Here is a 5,448-nt window from a genome sequence, read left to right on the forward strand (position 1 = left end):
CTTCAATCATTTGGTATGAAGAAGGAAAGTAAACCAGAGTGAAAGTTTCATTAAATAAGAACGAAATAAAAATGCATATAGTTTTTGGATCGTCAGAATAAAATTTATAATTATAGGTTACTAAACAATTTTATAATATGATCATTTTCATTCTTCTCACAATATAAATGTATAAGAATTTAATATTTCTAGAAAAATAAAAAATCATCAAAATTATCTAAAAAGGGATTACTTATACTAATAAATTCTATATATCTATATCATATCCACTATACACTTTTTAAATGCATCTCTAAATATAAAAATGTGTATTATTATAAAAAACAATAAATATATTTATATTGTCCATATTTATCCAATTTTTAATTTACTAATACTCATAAATTAACAGGGTGTATTTAAAATAAGAATTTTGATCATTAATTCACATTTATAATAATAGAATTAGTAAGAAGTGAAACTTGCTGTCAACCTCCACCACGAATGGGAGTATTGAGGTATAAGTTTGAATCAGACCCATCACTTTGCAAATTTCTTCTCTATTGATGTCCACCATGTGAATACTTTGTCAATCATCACATCAGTCATGTTAGCATGATGTCATCATTATGTTAATATGTTAATTGTTACATCAACATATTTTATTAACTATTTGGATAACTTTTTTATAAATTGAAAGATATTAGAGAATTTAACTAGTTTAATTGTAAAAGAGTTATATAATTGTGATACTTGATTTAACAAACGTGTAAATAAATCCTGACTACTTTGAACTTTTTTTAAACATATAAATACAGATTTCACATATGTAGTTAAATAATAATAAAAAAATTAATATATGAAATATTTAAAATACACTAATGTAAAATTATTTATAATGATTATAATCTATCAAATATAATAAGTGAAATAATAACATAGTTATAAATATGGTAAGATTTTTTATATCAGTTAAATCTAGAATTAATATATTAAGTGATGTGATGATAAAATGAAAATAAAATAAAATATTTTTTTATTGACTGGATCTAGAATTTATATAAAAAATGATATGATAATAATTTTACAAAATAGGAGAAGATTTTCTTATCGGTTAATTTCTATAATAATAATAATATAGAATGTTTACTCTTCTTCCCATCCTTTTTTGACACTTTTCATAGCAACTATTTGCTTCTCTGCACTACACCTGTCTTTTCTATTTCGTTCAAATAAACTATATTTTTATTAAATAATTACAAACACGATAAAATTTCAAATGTATCTTATTTACTGTCCGACCATATATTATATATAACTTTGTTTACTTTTTTTTATCGCAAAAATATATAATTGATTTGTTGTAGAAAAATAAGAAGGCAAACAGTGTTTTCAAATTAAATTTAGTTTATATAATTCAAAAATAAAATGTTAAAAGGTTAATATCAAATTATTTTTATAAATCAACTTACACATAAATTAATTATTATATAAGAAGAAGTTCATTGTAATTTTTTTATGAATTGTGTAATTACATAAAAAATTTATGGTTAAATATGTTTTTAGTCCCTAAACTATCAAGCGAATTTGTTTTTAGTTTCTCTTTTAAAGTAAGGTACATTTTAGTCATCCTCCTTAAAGAAAGCTTAAATTTTAGTCCTCCAAAACTAACACTGTTAAAAATCAGCTGATGTGGCTAACAATGGTGTGACACATCGTTTTTTTTTCTGACACCAGTTAATCTTTCTCAACTCTTCTCCCTCTTTCTCCCTCTTTCTCCCTCTGACTCTGCCATAGCCACCTCCGGCGCCACGTCGAACATCTCCAGCGCCACCATCAACCGTGAAACCCCCATGTGCAACCACCCTCCACCACGCTCACCTTCATAGCCAACGTAAAACCTCCATCTCCACTGCCCAGAAAACTCTCAAATTGCATATTAGTTCATCTCCTCCCACCACCATAGAGACCAAATCAAAAAACTAAAACCACCCAAACCTTCATCAGCGCAACGCCCCCCACCCACCCACCGCCTCATCAGCCCAACATCGCTTCCACCCGCTGCCCCTTCTTGCGTTGCTTCCTCAAATTCCTCGTCATGTCCTTCACCACAACACCTTCCAAAAGTACCACCACATCCACTACCCTCAACACCCTACCCCCGAGGCTCCACAACTTTGCATCTCCCTAATCCCTCTCCGATTGGCTCAAACCCCGCCTCCCCTCTGAGTCCTTCGCCTCGTTGGGCGTCAAGCCCGGCACCAAAAACGTGCAGAACCTCTGGCTCAAACTCTCTCAAGGAGAAACCTCCCTCGCCGATTCTAGTCCTCCGATTCGGACAGTCCACGTCGTCCTCATCTGTGTCACCACCAAACATGGCAAGGTCCTCGTCAAGTCGCACCAGGAGTTGTCCGATGGCAACATCCGGAAGCGCGGAAGGCCCTTGTCGGAGAAGATGAAGCCCAACGAGGACCCCGAGTTCGCCGCGGTCAGAGGCATTTTCGAAGAGCTTGGCTCTACGATTGTTGGTGCAGGACCCAATCCCGAAATCGCTGACATTGTCACCATTGATCCCAATTCGTACGAGATGCGGGTCGAAGAGCGCGATTTGGGTTCGTACCTGGGTTTTCCCGGTTGAGTGTTTTGTTGTTTCCTTCTTGTATGCTAATTACTTCATTTTGTTCAAATGAATTCAGAAGTAGGAGTGATTATTAGATAATGGGTTGAATGAGTTGTTGTTAAGCTGTAGCTAATGAATTCAGCTTGTGTTGGTATTTGTGATGCGGAAGGGAGGGGAGGGTCATCGGTGGCTGAGGAGGTGGTGGGAACATCTATGGTGGGGGAATGGGGTTGGGTTGGTGGAACGGGAGAAAATATGAGAAAGATTGATGTCAGAAAAAAAAAATGATGTGTCACACCATCGTTAGCCACATCAGCTGATTTTTAACGGTATTAATTTTGGAGGACCAAAAATTAAGTTTTTCTAAGGAGAAAGACTAAAATATACCTTACTTTGAAAGAGGGACTAAAAACAAATTTACTTGATAGTTTAGCTACTAAAAACCTATTTATCCAAAAAATTATAATGATATGCAAGTCCTTCTAAGATTTTCCTTTTTTTTGTGAAATTAATTGTAACATCGATTCCTGGTCAAAAACCACCAAATTGTAACATCTTGAAGTTCCAAAAAGCTAGTGAAAAGCTGTTGTTAAAATTGTCTACTATAATCATCTTAAACTTGGAAATAATTGTCCCAAGGAAGACCTCGGATTTTGTTGCCACCTTATGTTCTTCAACTTGTTATCATTACAATACTCACATTACCATCAAAATATATATTATGTGGAATATGAGAGGTACCAGAATTATTGTGATTTTGATTTCTTTCCATAGGAAACAAATATTTTATGATGTAACACTAGAATGACGTGGGGCACCATGAATGAATTGGTTAAATTAATTATTAATATTATAGTAAACACTAGATATTGATAATTTTATAATGTATATAAAATCGGTTATAAAATCTTCTTTCAAGAAAGTGAAATTTTTGTACATTAGATTAAAACGATGGAAGATTAGGATTTTATGTTTATTATACTAAAATACACGTAGAAAAGGTTATATGACTTTATAGTCATAATCAACATAAAAGTATAAGTATAAAATACTTTTATTTAAAGTGATTATGGATGTAATTAAAATAGAAGATGAAGATTTTACATTGATAATAAAATGTAATTTTTTTATTTGATTGTTGTTTTCAAGCAATTTCCATCTTGTAAAATAAAAACTAGTCTCATATAGACGTAAAGATAGTTCATAACAATCAAAAATAATATAACACAACCATATCTCTAGCAATATAAACAAATGAATTATAATATAAAAAATTGTAATTGGGAAAAAAAAATCTCCAACTTACAAAATAAGATTTCAACTTTTTTCTTTTAAATTTATCCGATAACTTCGTGTTAAATGACATTGACATACATAGTGTTAAAGAAAAACATATACTAATGCAATAAAGAATAATAATACCAATTTTTTTTATTATACTTGGGTTCTATAACAAAACATATCCAGACGAAGTTAAAAATGAGAGGTTTACGTTTTAATTCCTAACCAAAGTCTATACTTTAAGAATATGTTTTGGTTGGTAAGACATTTGAGAATAAAACTATTAAAAAAAGTTAAAGAAATAGGCTTCAGTCAAACCCAATGACAGCGAGATTAAGAGCTAGAGTGAGAGTGAAAGTAAAAGTAAGAGTTAGAGAAAAAGCAAGAAAGATCAAGACCAACCGCTTAAACACAAACCAACAATCAAAACGACAACAATGTTGTGAGGTCTCAAACATAAAAGACCAAGACCAACACGAACCTGTAATGTTAAACACAAAAAGATGACAATGGCCACAAAAATGCAGCGATAACACCAAAACAAGAAGAAAATGGTTATGAGAAGAAAGATAAAAACAAGAATGACAAGAAGAGATAAACGAGAAATGAGAAGGAAAATATATGATAATGAAGATAAAAACGAACCTCAATGAAGGTTTAAATAAAAGAAAACATGATATTGTGACAACGAAGGAGAAGAATGCAGTCATGGTATAGACTTCGCGAGTTGTAAAAGTTCACAAATTTATCTTATGCAGTCATGGTATAGACTTCGATTTAACTTAAAACTGAATCTTGTACTTTGATATCTAGGTAAAGCCTTTTAAAAATGCGGTGACATTTTTGAAAATATTTGTACAACACTATAATCAAAACCTATAATTGTGTAAATATTTTTAAAAATGTCATTGTGTCATTATAGGTTTTGATTTTTTAAAGAAGTGAAGCATATACTTATACGCTTATAAGGTATAGGCTTTGGTTATCCTTAAATTGTTGTCTATAGTTGTACAAATATTTTAAAAAATGTCACTACGTCATTATAAGTTTCGTTTTTCATAAAAATGGAGTATATTAAGCGACATCGACTCCTATACTTGTATTGCTTTTGATCGTTCCTTTTTTATTTCTTCTTCTTTCTATCTTTCTTAATTCTCTTGTCTCCTTTTTTTCAAGTATTGTTCCTCAATATCTCATTTTTTTTTCATAATTGTGGAGTTAAGAATTACGTTCAAATAAATTAAGTCCATGTTTACTTTAAAAGTTTCTTGTGGTTCTCGTTTACCTTGAGATAGATTATCTAAATATGAAAGTAATGTGGTCATTATATCTCTTATTATGTTTAAATTTGTTTTTAGTATTTGAATTTGAGATAAGATTTGTATATTTTGAATGAAATAGATTACATGTGATCACTTTGTATTAGATTACAACATTGAACATAAATCAGTTCAAGTTGTTATTTAATATATATATATATATATATATATATATATATATATATATATATATATATATATATATATATTAAAAGTTAGTTTATGAACTCGATGGAAAAAAATATGCAA

The 5,448-nt window shown here is 30.5% G+C and overlaps 1 pseudogene; it reads right to left on the reverse strand.

Annotated features, from left to right (window-relative positions):
• Window positions 1-2,016: 2,016 nt before the first annotated feature.
• LOC108344230 (uncharacterized) lies at window positions 2,017-2,547 on the reverse strand (annotated as a pseudogene).
• Window positions 2,548-5,448: the final 2,901 nt, after the last annotated feature.

The sequence above is a fragment of the Vigna angularis genome, chromosome 8 (assembly GCF_016808095.1).
Source record: "Vigna angularis cultivar LongXiaoDou No.4 chromosome 8, ASM1680809v1, whole genome shotgun sequence".
NCBI lineage: Eukaryota > Viridiplantae > Streptophyta > Magnoliopsida > Fabales > Fabaceae > Vigna > Vigna angularis.